This window comes from Heterocephalus glaber, unplaced genomic scaffold, assembly GCF_053883595.1.
Source record: "Heterocephalus glaber isolate CG9 unplaced genomic scaffold, H.glaber_assembly_v1.0 deba00001481, whole genome shotgun sequence".
Classification (NCBI taxonomy): domain Eukaryota; kingdom Metazoa; phylum Chordata; class Mammalia; order Rodentia; family Bathyergidae; genus Heterocephalus; species Heterocephalus glaber.
In genome coordinates, this window is record NW_028258317.1 from 57,637,023 (window position 1) to 57,658,279 (window position 21,257).

Below are 21,257 nucleotides of genomic sequence, written 5' to 3' on the forward strand. Positions count from 1 at the left end.
GAGACAAAGGATGGCAGTATGTGTATTAGCAAGTACAAAAATCTTGCAGGAGCCATTTGCCTGCTTTGAAAGGACAGCACTGGATTCACACTGAAGTCTTTACAAGGAAGAGAGCAATGGTGGAGTGGAACCAGAAGTCCTCAGGAGTTTAGACCAGGTTGGGAGGGTTATACAAAGAGAACTTCTGAACCCTTCCACAGGCAAAAGAAAGTCCATCAATAACAGTAAGGTGAGGAGAAAAACCAGCTTGAGAACACCAGGAGAAAAATTAAGCTTAAAATAAATTAAGAAAATTCTAGGTTATTCTATGTGAAAAACACCATCAAAAAATTTCTTATCAATCATAGAGAAGGGAGATATACAATATGATAATTTATACAACAGCATTAACTTTTTTGTCAGTAAGAATGACTAAAAATCACTTTGGCTTACCAAAATATTGTTAATTTTCAAGTGTGTTTTCCTCTTGGATATGCTGTAACAACTCTTCTAAACTGCTCTTCTCCTATAAAGAGATTAACTTATTTTGAAGATTTATTCTGCAATTCCATCTAAGCAATAGGAAGGAAATAAATGTGAATAGATATAACAGAAAAGTGTTGCCTATCTAGATTTTATCAACTACAAATCACTTCAGTGTTTCAATTCTCAGAAAAAAATATCACCGTTGTTTATAACAATGAATGCCAAATTCTAAAAGATACAGAAGTCACTCATGACTCATCAATATAAAAATGAGAAAGGCTGGCTAGTGAAAAATTGTGGAGGGCCCCAAATAGCAGTTTAAAGCATGTAAGCTTCATTCAGTGGGCAAACAGCAGAAACTAGGAGTATTTGAATAAGGTAATGGCATTACTAGAACAAGAAAATTAATCTATTGTCAAAGGTAGTTTTGATTTTGATGAGGAGTGACTGGAAAACAGTTAGGAGTCTGTTGAAACAGTCCAAAGTGAGAAAAAGATCAAAAAGATCAGTACCTTAACTGGGTATTATGATCATGGAAGGGAAAGAAGAAAACTAGAAAAGGTCAAATACAGTATATATATATATATATATATATATACACATGTATATATATACATATATATATATATACACACATATATACACACACACACACACACACATATGGTAACAACCACCTCAGTTTACCTAAGGCGGAGGAGTTCTCAGAGATGTTAGTGTCAGAGCTTAGTCCAGGATCGTTGTCAAAGAATCAGGATGGACAGTAGCCCTAGCTGGATTGTAGGAGCAAATGAAGAGGATTCATTGCTTCATTTCACAGATACAGGACTGAAAACTCTTTGCTATACAGTAAGTCCCCAATTCACAAATGAGTTCTTTTCCCTGAGAATGTTCCTAAGTCAGATTTGTTCATTAAGTCCAACAAAGTGAGTCTTATGTACCTTTGACAAAAATGTACAGTGTAAAGCATTAAAAAACTCAAAGCCCACACAGAAAAATGCTGTGGATAAACTATTTTTACAGTTACCTTAAAATGGTGCTACAGTGCAAAACAACTGGCGTATAGGGGACTGCATGGAGTGAACAACGGACAAGAAGAGAGTGGAACTGGAGGAGAGTGGGTGGGTGGGAGTGGTGGAGCTGAAGGATCATCAATAGAAGGTGAGGGCGAGATGGAATTTCACTCACACCTGATGTTGATGGAACAGGGTTTTTGATGGATACTTTTCTGTCTACCTTCTTGAACAAATGATCCAGTGATGTTTGAGTACGTGACAGTGGCAGACAGACACAGGAGCTACTTCCACAATTTGTTCCCATCTATGAATGTTCCTAATGCAAGATCCATTCCTATCTGTGCAAGATCACAACTTGAATGTTTGTAAGTCAAGGACTTACTGTAGTTTGGGTACAAACTGTTTCCGAGTTCCACGTGTTCAAAGCTTGGTTCCTAGACTGTGATGCTGCTGGGAGGTGATGAAACTTTTAATACACAAGACCGAGTAGGAAGAGTAGGAAGAACAGAGATCACTGGGGATATTGGGAGCCTGGCCCCTCCTCTCTTTTTGTCTCTTGGCTGGCACGAGATAAGTAATTTCCTCCTCTACACACTGCCACACCCCAGATCCAAAAGCAACAGGCCAATCCACCATAAACTGAAATTTCCAAAACTGTGAACTAAAATAATGCTTAAGGGACAAAAACTGCACAAGCTGAAGAGACATAGAGGAAGTGGATAACATGAAGAGCTCAGCCTCAGACCTAGAAAGATAGCGACAAAGGCAGTGTTACACTCAGAGACTCCATAGCCTCCACTAAAGTGCCCATTCTTCCAGGGCATGTGCTAGCACCACTAAAAACTTCTATTCTAGTCATAAATATGATGAAAATTCTACCCCTTTCCCTCTCACCACATCTCAATTCTGTTGGTTCCAGTTCCTAAATATCTCTTAGATTAACCATCATTGCTTCCATCGTCACACTACTCCACTTACTCCATTCTATCCATCTCATCCAGTCCATGCAAACCCTTGTGTTGTCTATACTATAATAAACTTCTAACTGGCTTTTATGACTTTCACCAGTCTTCAAAACCAATATATTAATTTTCTAGTAGGAGTGCTACGGATTGGTACATAGAACTTAGATTGGAATGACTTCATATTTCAGAATATACTCATGTGTAAATGGAATTTAATAATAATTGAATTCATAGCTGTAGAGTGTGGTAATATGACACTTTGTCATCCAGTAAGCACTCAATAAGTGTGAATTGTCATTTCTATGTTATTATAGTATTACAAAATTATAAAATACAAATATCTTCCTGGCATACTCACCTGTGAAATATCAAAGTTTGAAATGGATATGAGAAGAGGGTTCAGGTTTGATTGAATTTAACAAAAGGTGAGCTAGTTTACACCAAAGATCACTCCTAGAAGCTCAAGGCCAAGAGTTTACAGAATGCAGTTCTGGGAAGCAACGTGATCCAGTCAGCTACCTTCCTTTTTTTTTCTAAACCCACATTGGCTTTTGTCTGAATAAATGGTGTTGGAAAAACTGGATTTCAACCTGCCAAAGATTGAAACTAGACCCATACCTATTACCATGCAATAAACTAAGATCGAAGTGGATTAAAGATCTAAATATTAAAATGGAAACACTAAACTTGCTGGAAGATAAGTCAGGTAGAACTCTTGAAGACATTGGCATAGGAAAAGACTTTATAAACAAAACTTCAGTTGCCAGTGAACTAGCACAAAGAATCAACAACTAGGATCTCATCTTATTAAAAAGCTTCTGCACTGCAAGAGAAACCACCCACAGAGCTAAGAGACCTACAATGTGGGAAAAAAATTTTAGCAGCTGTACCTCAGACAAAGGACTACTATCTAGAATATATAAAGAACTGAAAAAAGTCAGACCCCACAAATTTAAAGACCCAATTCAAAAATGGGCATCTGAAATGAACAGACATTTCTCAGACAAAGAAGTAAAAGCAGTAAATAAACATCGGAAAAAGTGTTCCACATCACTGGTCATTTGAGAGATGCAGATGAAAACAACACTGAGATTTCACCTCACTCCAGAAAGAGTGGCTGCTATCAAGAAATCAACCAATAACAAATGCTGGCTGGGGTGTGAGGAGAAAGTAACCCTTCTCCATTGTTGGCGGTAGTGCAGACTGGTGCAACCACTGTGGAAATCAGTAGGGAGAAATCTCAAAAAAAATAGGGTTAGAGGTCCCATTTGACCTAGCTATTCCCCTGCTGGGTATCTTCCCAATAGAATCAAAAGCATCATACCACAGCGATATATGTGCACCCATGTTTACAGTGGCACAGTTTGTAACAGCTAAAGCTTGGGAACAGCCCAAGTGCCCATCAACTGGAAACTGGATAAAGAAGATGTGTTTTTTTTAATAAAATGGAGTACTACTCAGCCATAAATAATGAGAAACTAGAGACATTTATAGCTAAATGGATGCATATTGAGGTCATGCTCTTAAGTGAAATAAATAGGACACACATGTGTAAATACCAAATAGTTTCTCTAGTGTGAGAAACTGAAAGTGTAAATAAGAATTAAAATGAATAATTGATAATTTGAAATAGGAAGAAAAGGTCCAACTGGGTAGGGGAAGTGGGAAGGGAAGGAGAAAGGAAAGAAGGGAAAGGAAAAATTATGAGAAAAGGAAAAAATGGAAACTAAATCTTTGTAAATAGAGAAGAGTGGAGGGGGTGAAGGGAGTGCAGGGAATGTGGAAAAAATAAGAACCAAGATACATCATGTGCAGGTACAAGTTCCCAATGATAAATTAAATGTGTTGTATATCTAAAATATATCAATAAAAGAATTTAAGGGGAAAAAAAAGACTTCATAGAGACCAGACTGATTCTCCCCGATAGACTGAATTTTAGGACAGTAACATGTCCCTAGGTTTCCTACTTGTGTGTCTATCTCAAGCTCTCAATAGAAACATCTTTCAAGATTTTTATGGGACTGGAAATGTCACATGATTTTGGAGCAATTAAAGGGGAGGCTGTAGGAAGGGCAGACAGTGTGACTAATACCTCTGTTAACCCTGATTCCATACTAGACTGCCAATCTTGTCTCCAGCTGCTTCTTATCAAAACAGTCACCAAGCCATCCTAGCCTACTTATTTCCTATAACCATTGTCACCTGTCATTTCTCTATGCCTTAGCACATCATCTCTTCTACTGGAATGGCCCTTACCTTTCACCTACCCAACGTCTGCTTCACCTTTTCCTTATTGCTGGAACAAAATACCCAACACCTACAACTTAAAGGAGGAGAAGTTTATTCGGGCTCATATTTACAGTCCCTGGTCAACTGCCTCCAAGGCAGATGTGGCATGGCAGAGGGGGGAAATCTGCTCATGTCACGGTTGCCAGGAAACGGAGAGTGCAGAGAAGGAGATACGCATGTCCAGGTCATGCTCCCAGGGACCAGCCTCCTCTGCCCAAGGCCCCTCCTAACAGCACTTCAGCTATGAGCCCATCAGTGGACAAATCCCTTTAGGAGTTTAGTGCCCCATGATCCAAAAACCTTCCAAACACATGCAACTTTGGAAGGATAGCCCGAAACTAAACCACAATATCCTCCAACTCAGTCCCCCACATTGATAACACTAAGGCTTTCCCTGTACTGAAAGTGGCTTTATCTCTTGTATAATCTCAGTTACAGAACACACATTATCATAAAATTATATATATTTCCTCTGAGTTTTTTCAAGGTCAGAATTCTTATTTTTAACTAATCATTTTATTTTCAACATCTAGACAATTTATTGAAAGAACACTTAAATAAAAAATTAATTACAGGCTATTGTGTTTACAATGGCCTGCCCTATGCTTAGGGTGTATTTTTTTTCTCTCCTTTTCTTCCTACTTTTACTTGGCCTAAGCTCACCTGCAGACCCTATTTTTCCCTACCTTTCCATTTGTCCTACGTTTAATAAATGTGAAACTTTGCCACCACTAGAAAAAATTAATTGCAGGGTTTTTTTTATATTCACAATAATCTAGTCCATTTTTGAGAATGAATTTGACCTTATGAAAAGTCTTAATTAATAAATATGTTCAAAATAATGTTTTGAAGAAAACACTTTTCATTATACACAGTAATAAAATTAAGCTAACAATTTATTAAAGAATGAGTTTCTGACGTTTTAATTAATAGAATCATTACTTAGGACCATATTTGTTTCATGTAAATACATATTGCCAAAATGATTTCAACATTTTGTGGGAAGTTTATTTCTTATAAACTAATCACTTTCTTGGCTTTCAATCCATCATATATTTTATTGCCTGAATAATATATATTTTCCAGAAATGATACAAGAGTAACTAGCTTGTGCTTGAATAAGTCTGAATATTGAATACACATAGTTCATTTTAATAACTACTCTGCCTGTCTCTATTTGTGTGAGAGCTAAATACGCATGCATTTTTCAAAACTAACTGCTACAGTACTTTTAAATCTTGTCTCTTTAGAATGTCTCCCTCTTTAGTACTGTTATATTTCAATCCTCAGGTCTGCTGTGACCTTTTCCTCTTATCTTTTTTCTTCCCCTTATTTCTCTCATTCAATTTCTTGCGCACTATTACAGAAGTCCAGAAACACTCTCTGTTTGATTCTTCTGCTTTCATTCTTTATCCTCTATTCTCTGAAATATGTGATACTTTGAGGAACCCACAGATATTCTCTTGCCTTCCAATCCAATGTGAATATGCTTTCCTACTTCACTGTAAGACTCTACTTTATCACTTGCTTTAGAATTAAAAAGTAGCAGGTGTACTTCCATGTTTTGGCTGGTTTCTTATGCCTGGTGACCCACCAAGAAAAGAGTTCAACAGAGATAGATGCCATCCCTTCCACCTGGGACCCAGTTCAGAGATACATTAAATACAGTTGACTCCAGTACCCAGCCTAGAACTGAACCAACTGGCTTTGCCATCTAAGTCAAACTTCCCCAGATGGCTCTATCCTAAATCAGATCCACCTGTTGACCAGCAGGTCTCTGAGTCTGAAAATAAATCCCTATTATTGTCTATCAGTACATTTGAAGATGGTTTGTTACACTGAATTATTGTGGACAGAGCTGGCTGATGTAAAATTCTCCCTAGAATTACTGCTCTTTATGACTCTAAAATATAAGAAAGAAATCCTCACTTTTGGAATGTAAGCAATGCTCACATGACAAGACTTAGGTATATAATTAAAGGCTAAGTGAGTGATGAGGTTATGATTGAGAACTTAATTCATGGCAGGAGTTAGTTATATGGATCACTTTCAACCCACCCTTTTACAGGAGAGAAAAGTGACTGGCAAATTCTTATAACCTTCTCCAGACCATCACATTAGTAAGTGAAAGGAGCTTAAACCTTGATTTCCCTCAACCCAGAATACTTGTATGTTCTCCTCTCTCACACTGTACTTTATCATTTGTGCTAACAACTAAGGTGAGACTCATAATAATACTTCACTGAGTTCCCAGATTAAGGGTATATCCATACAATTTCTGATTATGGTCGACATCTGATGGATAGCAAATGGTCCAGACTTTTCATACAAAAAGTTGAAAATACTTAAAACACTTTAATTATGCACATAGAGTAATTTATATTCTTTAAAATTGAAATTTCAGGGAAATTATCAGGGCAGAATTGGAAAATGGCTTCTATTTACAGTATCACAGAGGTACAATGTTTAAAAATAAAGTTATCATTCCGGGCCTATCCTGTAACTTGTCCAGTGAAGGACAACTGTGTTTGTGCACAAAACAACTCAGATTTGAAAAAGACCAAATGACCATAATTTTACCATTATAAAGAAAATATGTTTGAAAAATATGACATAAAAATGCTCCAAACAACAACTTAGTGAAATTATAGTTGAAAGATACCAATTTGAAGTAATTCACTCTTTGATTTTCAGTTCTTTTTACCATCCAAACAAAAACTTAGGTTTTGACTGATTTTTTGTTCTGTTTTTCATTCACATTTTTTAAATATAGAAAATATCTGAGGATAAACAGAAACAATAACTTCTGATTCAAGCAACAGATTCCCGACTATCCTGTTAGGCCACAAAATAGTTACATACCAAAATATCAGATATACAATCACTTCAGGCAACTATCTCAAACACAGTTTAACAAGAGCAGTACAATAGTTTGACAATCTTTCCTATCTTGATGTGTCAAAAGATAAATCATTTCAAAATACCAAAATAACTACTATTTTACTAAATTTGTTAACATTAAGATGTCAGACTTTAGACAGGTAAGGTGTCAGAAGTTGAAATTTGAGATAAAAATAAAAGTTCACAGTGGAATGGTATTTATAGGCTTGGTATTTAAACTAACTTAAATTTGCTGGAGGCATCAAAAATGGGCCTGGGCCGGGGATTTAGCGCAGTGGTTTCACTGCCTGCTGCACAAGCTCAAGGGCCCGAGTTCGATCCCCGGTACCAAAAAAAAAAAAAAAAAATGGGCCTGTGTGAAGCAACTGCCGGCCACTGCAACACATAAACTCCAAAGTTTCAGTATTTTAACTCAGAAAGTGTGTCTTTCTCACTCTAGTTCAGAGTGAGTGATCATGATGGTAAGTAAGGGACTTGGGCTCCAGATTCTACATCCCTCAGCGCAATCTGAATCCAAGTTCCTCAAAAAAAAAGGAGCAAAAACATCCCTTTTTTAGCACTCTAACCCCAAAGTGGCAGATTCATCCCCACTCACCTATAGTGAGAAACATTCATAGGGCTCCATCTGGTTGCAAAGGAAGATGGGAAATACAGTCCCCAGAGGGTGGCCATATGCCAAGGGCAAAGTTACACTATGAAGAAACAATACAAAATTAGGTGAACAGTTTGCTATATTCCTTCAGAAAATATTTACTAAATTTAATTCAGTATATATCATTAGAGTAAGGATTATGAAGTTATAAATAATTTATTTTCCTTCAAACAGTTTATAAACTGCTGCTTCAAATGAGAAAACAAAACAAGTCAATGGCATCTGCTTATAAGCATTTGGAGGACCAATTCTCAATTATTCAGAGCATAATTTTGGTTTTCTAGATTTATTGTTTTGCTTTTTTACCCTTAAAGTATATTTTAGAGGCATTTTTTTTTCTGCTGGAAAAAGTATTCTAACACATGCAGATGCACAGAAAAATGCCATCAGAGAAACCATGTGAAATTCAAATCATTCACGTTTACTACTTGACCTCACCCCTTGTAAACCACTTGGTTGGGAAAAGTAGATGTTGATTTATTGGAACCTCTCAGCGAGTCATGTTCACCCTACCCTTATGACAACAAATATTCAAGATTCGATAGAGTAATAAGTGATGTTTTCCAAGGCATAGTAGTGAAGGAGAAACATATTTGAGACACACGCAAGGGTCAGCACAAATCTTAGCAGCACCTGCCTTTACTGAGTGTCTGTCACAGACAGGCACTGTATTTGTGGTAAGCTGTGTCTGTGTTTCATCCTAATATGGTTTATGAAGTAGATTTTATGATTTTCATTTTGGATAAGCATTAAAAAGAAAGCAAAAACAACACACTTCTCTTAACAGTTTAAAATATATGTTCTAGTGTTATTTATTTATAAAAAGAACAGCACTTTTAAATTATCATCAGGTGTTTAGATAAAGATTTTGTTGTTATTTTCTTGTTCTATTTGCTCCTAGTTTACATAACTACTGTACTTAGTATTATAAAGAAAGGAATGAATAAATACTGTCTAAATTATGAAAGATTCTACAGTCTGAGAAGGAAAATTGAGAGTAATATATGAAAAGAAAGACTGGATGTAAACTTCTAGAGGGAGGTATCAGGTGCCAAAATATTATTTTATCATTTTCTCAGAGTAGCTTGAAATTTTTTCTAAGGATTAAAAGAAAGACCTTCACACTATAAATAGTGTAAAACGCTTCCATAAAAACTAATATATTCTCTTAAAAGTATTATATAATACAATAGCAGGCCCTTTCCTGAAAACGTGTTTTGAGTTTTGATACTGTGAGAAAGGCCATGAAAGAGAAGAAAATAATTGTAAAGCTTGTAATTATTAAGCTTTGGATCACAAGGAGTATACATGGCTTGCCTCATAATTTTGCCAGGGTCAACCACGAGAACAGACAGAACAAAATTAAAGCAGCTAGACCACAAATATCATTAAATCAAGTATATATAAATACCCCAATAGTGATAAAAGACAAATACATAAAATAAGTGAGAACTATATAGTATAGAGTGTAAGTTCAGTTTGCATTTAGTTTTAGCCGACCAATCCAAAGAGTAGTTTCTGGACTTGGTGGCAAGGAAAGCTAGAAGGTTAGGTTGAAAATGAACCTCAGAGTTTGTTTGTTGCATAGACAGATTGTCCAAATAAAATGAAACTTTATTTGTCTATCCTGTAAACTTTATCATGTGCCAAACTACATTAAGCACCTCCTGGAGCATAAGGACAGGCGTAGCAAATAGCTATAGAGCTGTTCTTTCCTACCATGCCAATGGTAGCCTTCACTAATTCAACAAGAAATCTTTCCCACTGACATCAAGCATAGCCTCAGATTCCTTCTCAGTCCATCACTCCCTGTAGACACCAGAAATCTGTTTACAGTTGACACTTTAATGAAACTTATTTGCTTCCCCAGACCCAGGTAAACAAAAAGGATACATAGTCATATTCCAGAATAAGCACACATTTTAGTATTAGTGGAGGAATACAAGATTAGGAAGTCTTTAGTGATAGCAGACTCTGTCCATAGCTAAAAAATTAAGAATCAAGTTTCCTTTAAAAACAATGAAACACAGAGAAATAAGATAAGAGATGGATAAATTTCATATGAATACGTCTACCTGTGTTCCTGAGATTGGATTATAAATCTGCTAAATAGGATCAGGGTTTTCTTTAAATTTAACAAAAACAAGTAAAATTATAATTGTTTCTATATTTTTGCTTAGCAGCTATTCTAGTTGAGAGATTATTAAGAAGTAACCATCCTCAAAGATAAATAGACTTTTTCTCAGTTGAAATTTGAAACTAGCCTTATTGGTTAAGGACTTGAAGCTAGTTACTCTGAGTTAAAGAAGAAAAAATGTTTATTCTTGAAATACAAAAGGAAATATTTTATGATTTTTATACCTGCACTACTGACTTCAGATAGCAAAATGTTCCTAAGGCCGGCAGCAACAGAGAACATAAAAACTTAAAATCACGGAAACAGGTCTTATAAAAATAATTGTATCTTATCCACAGATAATTGTTTTTCTTCTGATCTTTCTCAATTCTTTCCAAAGATAAATCTCTGTTAAAAGAAAAAAATACCAAATTCTTACCTAACTCTATCAAAGTTTCCCTTGTCTGATATTTTTTTTCAAGTTTTTTATATATTTCCATTTCCTCAAGTGGGAATAATAGTGAAAGTTTCCATCTTTACCATGGCCTTTAGAGTAAGTTGATTGTTGATTTCTACATTATTTATTTATGAAGAGCTCTTCATTCATCATCTCACCCTATGAAATGTGAGTAAATATTCATTAAAATCACAGAATGAATTTTTAAAAAAAGAAAATTATGTTAATATTGCACCACTTCTCTTTTCCAAGCCCTAGGCCTCACAATTGAATGAAACATTACAATATTGAGTTCACTTTGCAGCCAGCAAAAAAAATACCATCTGTAATTAAAAGATTAAAATATTGCTTCCATTTAGTTAGAGTTAAAAGAAAACAGTGGCCATAAGAACACCATACTTGGTGTTCAACTAATGTTTGTTTTTATGTTCATCATCTTAAAAATTAAATGACCTTTTGAAACTTAGAATTAAAAGTTGCATAATGGGGGAAAAGTTAAGAAGGGAATTTTGACAATTATTTTAACAAGCTGGGCAGCTGATGACTAAAAAATAGTAAGACATACAAATTGGCTGAAGCACAGTATAGTAGCTTTGTAATTTAAACAATAATAGTTTTTAAATGAACAATTAAATTAGCTCCATTCAACAGTTGTCTTAATACTTAGGTTTTCATAACTCTTGGTGTTGCTCAAAGTCTAGCTACAGACTGGTTATAGCCAACAACTTGGAAATATTTGCTTCAGGCACAAATGATAAACATCAGTGCACCTTTACTTGCTGTTTAGGAGAGTGACCTTTTTAATGGAAAAATTCTACAAATTGGTTGCAGTCAAGAGAACTACAGCAGCACACCTACTCCAGAGCTGGACCCTACTGTACATATTGTAATTACTGGCAACCACAGACGAGCAAGAGGAGCTGCTCACTGCCCTCTCCTAGTTCCCACCACTGCTTCCCATACCCGCCTCCTCCATTGTGGAAATTTCTGGGCAGCAGGAGCAAGGCATGATACAAGGCAGGATGTTATGGGAGGAAAGGGTTGCTTGATGATTTACTAGGACATTCACATCAAAAGGCAGATCAAGAAATAGAAACCCAGATCATAATCATTTTGCAATTCACCTTTGTTTCTCATTCTAGTTCCAAAACCGGGGGTGAACTTATGGATCCCAGGTGTATCCCAGGTGTTTTCTTTACAGCCAGTTACTAACCAGCTCATATTTGCTCTGGTAACAGGCCACCGAGCTCCATATATCCACTGAGTCCATTCTTCTGTATGTAAGTCAATCTGTTTTTAAGAATTAAAACAAACTACATAGTGTGGAGGGGAAAAAAATGTCCATGGGTAAATTTGGTAGGAAATAATCTATGGAAAAGCAGAGAAGAAGATTTGTTTCATTCGTCAATCATCAAAACATTTTTGTTATGCACTGACTATACTGACCTACAGGAGCAGTATACAGTAGTGAACAAGACAGATTTCCTTTGAAGAAGCTACAATAGAAAGATGGGAACAAGTTATAAGTGAATATTTCCACAGGAAAATTTCTGATAATGATGCGAGTTAGAAAGACAAATCCTTTCTAACATGCAGTAGAGTAGAGAGTACTGAGAAAAGAAGCATCGTCTGGGAAAAGCCTTTCTGGAAAGCCTGCCTTTGAACAGAGACCTGAGGAAGAATAGGCATCAGCGAGGAGCAATCTGGGGAAATAGTACCCCAGACAGAGGGAATACTGGGTGCAAAAGCCCCACAGGGGCATAAACTTGACCTGTTTAAGGACTGGATATATAAAGAAGGCTAGCAGCTAAGAGCTCAAGATGCAGGCGCTCTGGGAGGAGATCAAGGTGGAGGCAGGAACGATCTAGGTCATCGTGACTGTGAGGAGTTTGCAGTCTATTCCCGCAAAAAAGGGAAGCCACTAAAAGATTTTTCAAAACAAGTAAAATCAAAAGATATAATCCACGTATAGGATGTCCCTGACTGCCAGGGAGCATGAATTATGAAGGGCTCTAGTGGAAACAAAGAGAGCATAAACATGAGGGTTTCACAGTATACTCAAATCACAGTTCTTTCTTTAGGTCTTTGTCTAATGCAGACAAAGCCTAAAGGATCCTAGTATTTTAAGGGTCAAACTCTAGTAAGAAGTTATAGGGGCATATTCATTTCACTTTTGTTTAATTTATAAAGCACCCTCATTGACTAGCCAAAATTGTTTGACAAGCTTACAGTTTCCTGGTGAGGAAAACAGGCTTGTGGTCTAAGAGATGTCTCTCTGTTCTTTTCCTTCCTTTGGCACAGTGGCATGTTGTCTGTGAGGTTTTAAAAGACCTAAAATCAAAGTTTTTATAAAATTAATAAAAAGCAGCATTTTCTTTCCACATTGACGTCAGTACTCCTTACTTGATGTACTTTTCATATTGAGAAGCTTTTAATTCAGAATGAAATAACTAGGTATCTTCTTGTAATTGACTTGCAGGAACTAATTGACTAAACAAAACAGAAAGTACAGGAAAGGACATGAAGTTACAGAGAAGAAATAATGGAAGAAGACACAGACTTAAACAAAAGTTTCCTGAATAACCTTTAACTATGGTTTCCCTGTTCTTTATTTTCTTTGCCAAGTGTTTTCTCTCTTAAAACTTTGTAGTAGGACACCAATACATGAATCGATTAGCCATCAATGAATGGATTAGCCTCAATAAAGATGGCATTAAAGCAGTTAACTTTTGTGAAACATCCGATTCTTTATCATTTCTGCTTCCAATACAAAGTGGTAAATCTCTTGCAGCTTAGCCTAATAGTCTTTCCAATCAAACATTATCTGAAAGATATCTGTTACCATGGAGATTCACAGAGGCTTTCTGAGGAAGGACTGGGTTTGAGATATTCTGGCAATTCTCTTTCATGCCTAACCTCTCACTATCCAATCTCTGCCTCTACCAAAGGAAAACATAATTCCCAACCATACCTACTTCTACTTTGTCATCATTGTGTATGGGAAAAAATCCTACAGCCAATTTAAAATATTGATTTAAGTTTGAAAATAGAAAGCCCTAGTGATTTCCATTCACTTTTTTAACATAAATGTAGTAATTATGTGACATCACTGTTACAAATCTCCCTTCATTTCAATGTTTTTATTTATGCCAACGGTTTTCTTTGCATGTGCCTCAAGATAAGGAGTAAACCAGAGATAAATTTATTCATGACTCTATATCTCATGTTAGAAATAAATAAACTTCATCCAGGGATGCATGTTTTTCTTTAGAAAAATTAATTTTATAGATTTCATTAAGATACATTCCCAACAAAGTATTTTTATATTTAATGATTACTATCAAAATGTATAATATGTAACTTTACATGTTGTGACAAATTTTGTAGTAGTCAGTAATGATAAATCAATACAGAAGAATAATCTCTTAAATTTATTTTGATAAATATAAAGCATTTGCCATCTTAATCATTTTGAGAACATATTTAACAACATTAATTACCTTCACAGTATTGCATGACCATCATACCTATTTCCAAAACTATTTATCACTCAAACAAAATTTCCATCCAGGAGTAACTTCTCATTCTCTCTTCCCCAAGGCAAGATAAACCCTAATCTGTTTTCTGTTTCTGTGAATTTGCCTAGTCTAAATATTTCTTATAAGTAAAATTGTGCAATATTCTCCCTTTTTGCCCAATTTATTTTACTTAGTATGGTAGTTCAGCTATCTTTTGCATGTATCAGAACTTTTTATAGCAGAATATTTTTCCTTTTTATGTATATATAAATTTATTCTTTTTTATCTTTTGACAGTTTGATTATGATGTGTCTTAGTGTGTGTTTCTTTGGTTTAATCTAACTTGGAGTTCACTGATTTTTCTTGGATGTAAATTCGTGTATTTCATCAAATAGCTGTCAGCTACTATTTCTTCATTCTTACTCACCTTTTCTCTCCATTTACCTGCTGGGACACCTATAATACATATATTGGACTGCTTGATGATGTCACACAGATTCTTTAGGCTCTCTTTAACTTTTCTTTCCTCTGATCTCCTGACTCAGTCATTTCAATTGTATCAGCTCAAAGTTCACTTGTTCTTTTCTCTTCCTGCTCAGACTGTTCCAACCATCTAAGGAACTTTTCATCTCGATTACTGTGCTTTCCATCTACAAAATTTCTGTTTAGCTTCTTCTTATTTTCTGTAGGCATGTGTTTGCCATACATAATGATTACATTCATTGTATGGGAATTAGTACTTGTACAGAACACATCTCAATTCATTTTTTTTCTTCCCTTCCTCTCCACTCTTCCTTTTTTTTTTTTTTTTTTTTTGGTGCCAGGGATCAAACTCGGGTCCTTGTGCTTGAGCAGCAGGCAGTGAAACCACTGAGCTAAATTATCCCCGGCCCCTACTCTTCCTTTTTTGCCAACATCAGATTCATTTATTTATCTTCATTGAAATTATCATTATATTATTTGTTTATACATAATTTTCACAAATTTTTAAACTTCTTTGTCTACCATTTCGTTTTTTTTGTATTAAATTTTTTATTGGTACATTGTAGGTATACAACACAATTACATTTCTCATTGGGAATTGTACCTTTACATAATGCATCTTGGTTCTTATTTTTTCCCCATTCCTAGCCCTCCCTTCACGCCCTCCACCCTTCCCTATTTACAAAGACTTCATTTCCATTTTTTCCATTTCTCAGCATTTTTTCTTTCCCTTCTTTCTTTTCCCCTGCCCCTCCCACTACCCCTACCCCTTTGGACCTTTTCTTCCTATTTTACATTTTCAATTATTCATTCTAATCATTGGTACATTTTAGCTAAAACTTGGAAACAGCCCAAATGCCCATCAACTGGAGACTGGATAAAGAAAATGTGTTTTTTTTATAAAATGGAGTACTACTCAGCCATAAAAAATGAGAAATTAGAGACATTTATAGCTAAGTGGATGCACATTGAGGCGATACTCTTAAGTGAAATAAATAGGACACACATGAATAAATTCCCATTTGACCCCACTATTGCCCTGCTGGGGATCTTCCCCAAAGAATTAAAAGAATCATACCACAGTGATATATGTGTACCCATGTTCATAGCAGCACAGTTTGTGATAGCTAAAACTTGGAAACAGCCCAAATGCCCATCAACTGGGACTGGATAAACAAAATGTGAGTTTTTTAATAAAATAGAGTACTACTCAGCCATCAAAAATTAGAAATTAGAGACATTTATAGCTAAGTGGATGCACATTGAGGTGATACTCAAGTGAATTAAATAGGACACACATGTATAAATACTGACTAGTTTCTCTGGTGTGAGAAACTGAGAGTGTAAATAAGGACTAAATGTATAATAGGTAATGTGAAATAGGAAGAAAAGGGGCAAAGGGGAAGGAAGTGGGAGGGCTAGGGGAAAGGATAGAAGGGAATGGGATTAATATGAGAAAATGGAAAAATAGGAACAAAATCTTTGTAAATAGGGAGGACTGGAGGGGTTGAAGGGAGGGCTGGGCAAGGATGAAAAATAAGACCCAAGAGAGACTATGTAAAGGTGCAAATTTCCAATGATGAATGTCATTATATTGTATACCTAAAATGTCTACCATTTTTTTTAATCTAAGCAAATATATTTAAGGTAATTAAAGTCTTTGCTAATAAGTCCTTTTCCTGGACTTCTGTAAGGAGAGTTTCTTTCAAATTACTTTGTTCTTTTGAAACACATCTTTGTTCCTTATTCCTTTGTGATTTGTTGTTGCTGTTGAAACTTGGACATTTAAATATTGTAAGGTAGTAACTCTGAAAATCAAATAAAATCAAATAAAAAATCAAATAAAAACAAATGTTTTATTTCCTTGATTCTTTCCTTTCTTCCTTCTTTTCTTCTTTCTTTCTCTATTCAATTTTACCTTTCTTGTGGTCATCTGTTGTAATTGTCTAGGACTTTCCCAAACTATTTTGGTGAAGAAACTATTCTTTGTAGTGTAAGTCTCTATTTTTCAGCTTGTGCTTAGCTAGTGTTTTAATAGAGATTTGCCTGGACATCATGAGTTGAAAGACAAATAATAAAAAATTCTCTCAACATTTACATATTAACTCTGTGCCATAGCTTTCTTTCAACATATAGTCTTGCATGGAGCCTAAGGATTGACCTGTGATTAAAGTTTGTATTCTTCTCTGGCCCTTTCTAAGCACACACTTTGCCCTGAGGATGTGCGTGTCTTTCTAGATTTTCCCCATTTTCACACTGCATTTTGTCCCCTAACTTTCTGAAAAAACTCTTCCCAGCCTTTACTCCCAGATATTAGGATCTGTTACATGTTTCAATCCTAATCTTTCGCATGAAGCATTCACAGGTGGAACTTCACGTTCCAGGACTTCTGAGTAATTCCTTCAACCTTCTCAGCACAAGCTGTGAGTTTAGATGGAAACAGAAACAAGTACCCTCAGTCAATCTTTCAGGAGGCTTCCAAAGAGGCAGAACACTCATACATGAAAATTTGGAAATGAGGTCTGTTCTGCTTCTCCCAGAATGAGGGTCCAGAGACTCTCTATGAGGATGAAGGCTGCTCTTTGCAAAAGAGCAGCCACACAGTGAGGACGAGGTAAAGCCAAGTGAAAACACCACCGCGGCTTTCAACTGCTTTGAATTTGCCCTTCGTTTCATTTAGTATTGGCTTGGTTGTTGCAAGAGCTCAGAAAAGTTGTTACTGAAAGTTCTCTGCTTGTGTTTGGATATTCTGAAAGGTGGGATGTGGGGGGTGGGGAGACTCTGGATTTTGCTTCTGTGCTATTTTGCTAATATTACTCCAAAAGAAGGGTTTGAACACTCAAAACTAATGTGATTCCATGCCCACAGCTACATCAAACTGCTACTGCTAGCCAGCTCTGCAGTTGGTTCCTCACAGCACAAAGCCACAGAAGCAACTACTAGCCATCCTACCTGATCATGGATGAGGCCAGTGCCTCTGGAAAGAAGGTAAACCTGGAGAATTGGCAGGTTCAAGAAGAAATAATGGATGGGCCCATGGTGCCAGCTCCAAGAAAGCCCATGGCTCTTGTAAACTCCAAAAATAGCTTGTGGTTTTACCTAGAGAGTGACTTCTTTATGGTAGAAGACAGGTAGAGAAGAAATCCAGGTAGAGAAGAAATGCTAAAGCCTACTCTATGACAAGGGATAGTTTAATCAGGCACCATTTTGGGAAGGGGTTGATTGTATGGAACTGAATTAGACATGACAAGTTCAAGCTCAAGCCGGGAAGGACATAAAGCCTGCACTCAGTGGTGGGAGGCCATACCTGCAGGGTGTTGCTTATAGAAGTGGCTGGATCTGAAGTTGATGGCACTGAGTTCAGTGGTTTGCTTGAATCCCAACCTGGCTGCCTACATCTAGAGATCAGTGGTCTGATTGCTTCTCAGTGTACTAGGGGATGCTCCTTGGCCTAAACAGTTGCCACAGTCTGGGGTTTACAGACAGAGGCATCTTTTAAGAAGAGGGGCACCTCACAAACTCACAGATTATAAAGTGGGGTGGAAAGGACTGTGACATACTGGACGACAAGACTAGTTCCTGGGAAAACACCACTCATTTGAAAATACCGTAGAAATTTTTTTGACATATTTTTCACCTTTTTTTAATGGTGTTTGGACTATTTTTATAATTTCCCTTTTGCTTTCTTTTTATTTTTGTTTTCTTTTAGTCTTTTATTTTTCTTTTTTCCTTTTTTTTCTTATTCTCTTTTAATTTGTTCCCTTATTATTTTTTCTTTTCAGTTGACTCTCTAGGTTTCTTGTTGTTGTTTGTTTGATTGGTGGATTGGTTGGTTGGTTTTTTGAATAATTTTTCTTGTTTTTTTTTTTTTTTTATGGTTACTTTTTTCTTTCGGTACCAGGGATCGAACTTGGATTGGGACCTTGCACTTGCCAGGCACCACTAAGCTAAATCCCCAGCCCCTTTTTGGTTACTTTTATCTAATACTATTAATTTCTTTTTTATTCTTTAATAGGATCCTTTATTTCATTTTTTAAAAAATTCTTTTATTGGTACATTTTAGGTATACCATACATTTACACTTATCATTGGGTGCTTGTACCTGCACATGATGTATCTTAGTTCTTATTTTTCCCCCATTATCTGTGCGCCCTTCACCCTTTCCACCCTTCCGTATTTACATACTTTATTTCACTTTTATCATCTCTTTCTCCTCTTCCATCACTTAATTTTTCAAATTTTACCTTTTCTTTTTCTATTGTCCCACCCAAGGGCCTTTGTACTTGATGTGCCTGTGTCTGGAATGTTCTTCCCAAAGATTGTCAGATGACTAACTTCATTTATTAAGCTACTGTCTAGAACATTGACAATCTTCATAGTGTACAAAAAGACAAAACAATATTTGAGAGTCTCCAGCAGGCATTCAATTGCTGTGACCCAGCAAGAGATTGTGAGGGTCTCACTGCCAATTCATTGACCAGAGGAGGGATAATTTTACCACAAAGTGAATGGCTTTGATTTACATAATTTTACAACCAGAAGAGACTAAAAGAATGTCTTAACTTTTCAGTTTTGTAGAAACTGAGACCTAGGAGTGTATATATTTTTTCCTAATTTCTGTTCTTAGTGTTTTCAGTAGTGAATTTCTGACCAAAATATAGAATGTTTGAATCACAATGGTAATCCATGAACTATAATATATTATTTTGACTCACATTGCCATGTTTTTAATTCTTGAAAATCCTACAGAAGATTTCAAAGTCAGTATCACTTTAGCTATGATATATACCATTTGAAAACCATCAATCTATCCTTTATACTATTACTGGATGAACTCCTTGCAGGTCAATCTAAACTAGATGTGTCAAAACTCTCAAACTATGAAAGTAATGTGCTTGCCAGAACAGCATGCTACAGGGGAGACAAGAAGGGTGTGCATCTGAGCTTGCCCCACTTTAATCCAAACTTTTTTATGTCACACTGAATCATATTGCACCCAAGCACCAATATATTACTGAGTATAATTTGCTGAATATTCTTTTTCCAGTTCATTGAAAACTTATCAGATAGTCTTTTTCAAGGATTATTAAGGTAGTAAAAAGTCAAAATTTATTATCAGTGAATTAATAAGCAGCTGAGCTTCAGCTGAATATTAAGATGTAGGGTAAGCTCTTGACTTATTAGCTTCTTAGAATAGGCTACAGTGTCCTCCACAACCTGTCTTTGTCTCCGACTTCCAGCTGATCCTCCCCCTTACACATGACCAAAATGTGTTTCAATATTTCTTCAACATAAAATGCTTTGCTTGACTGCGTGTGTTTGCTCCTGATTTTTTTTGCCATCTATGTAATGTCTATTTTCTTTTCTACAAGTCCTGTTCTTGTGTCATCTCTGAAAAAGCTTGTTCTTATCTTTTTCATTAATGGAAAGACTGGGTACCTATTCCTTATGCCCTTTTGAATGTTCCTTCTTAAATGTATATGGTATTCCTAGGATTGTACCTGGCCCAACAGAGAAATTCTAGAAATAACTCATTGATGGATTAGATAATTAATTAATGAATATTGCTTGCAATGTTATATTGCATTTATTGTTTGGGGTTTTTTCTGTCTCTCTCATTAAATAGCATATTCCTCAAAGGCAGAAAACATAGTATTTACCACAGAGTCAGTGTCTGTCATTGAGTCAGCACAAAGGTGCTGCATAAATATCTGTCAAACTCAATCTAAATTGCACAAACATTCCAAGATGTAAAGGCTCTTAATTTATAAAATCTTCACTGTAACATTTAAAAAAGAATGGATTTGAACTAAGGCAAATCTATAAACCATTTGTGAAGCAAAGCATTTGGTTCAGCAAGGAAACTTAACAGTTCAAGTGTGTTTTTGGTTCAAATGTTTGCTCTTCTAACAGGCATTTCTAAAATGTGTTTTTGCTGTTAAAGCTGAAAAAAATTGCTTTAAAGGCATTAGGACATCGAATGTTAAAAACATATCCAGTCTTTACTTAGACCAGAAAAATGACTGTCAGGAGAAATGCTTGCAGGCAAGGTTTCAGCCTCACATGGTTTCAAAATATTTCCTTGGGTGAAATGTTCTTAGAGACACTCTAAATGGAAGGAATGTTGTTTGCCAGCTTAGCTACTAAGATTATTTCATTAGCACAGAAACCAGTAATATTGATTCCATGTGACAACAAAACCAAAAAATACATATGTATATATATATAAAGATAAAAATAACAAACCAAGAAATAAACAACATTTTCCACTTCCAAAGTTTAATTATCAGTCATAAAGCACTGTAGAAGGCAGTGTTAAAATTATGTTCTCAAATGCCATTCAATTGATAAAGTAACTTGTAAAATGATATATGCAATCTGATGTACTAATTTAT